We start from the raw sequence: 222 nt of genomic DNA, 5'->3' as shown, positions 1-222 counted from the left end.
TCGTCTGTAGTTATATGCGTTTCTCTGCAGCAGCTGAAATGAAATAAGTTTTGGTGTACATGCAGCAGCAAGAGAGATTTGCTGCTGCTGCTGCTGCTGCTGCTGCTGCTGTTGCTGCTGCTCGATGGGGTGTATGTACAGCTGAGCCCACAGCTGAAGATCAAGATGCAGCGCAGCAGCATCGCAGCAGCTGCTGCATGCAGGCGCTGCTGCTGCAGCAGT

General features: G+C 53.6%; 1 protein-coding gene across 1 annotated transcript in view; it reads left to right on the top strand.

Moving 5' to 3' along the window:
- Positions 1 to 222, top strand: part of EMH_0027100 (uncharacterized protein) — a gene marked incomplete at both ends in the record, with an annotated part of 5,378 nt that overhangs the window by 1,038 nt on the left and 4,118 nt on the right. The gene's annotated exons all lie outside the window — the stretch shown is intronic.

This window comes from Eimeria mitis, genomic scaffold (assembly GCF_000499745.2).
Source record: "Eimeria mitis Houghton genomic scaffold, Emh_scaff999, whole genome shotgun sequence".
NCBI classification, from domain to species: Eukaryota; Apicomplexa; class Conoidasida; order Eucoccidiorida; family Eimeriidae; genus Eimeria; species Eimeria mitis.
The sequence above is the reverse complement of the archived record's forward strand: the minus strand, read 5'-3'. Positions and strand labels throughout refer to the sequence as shown.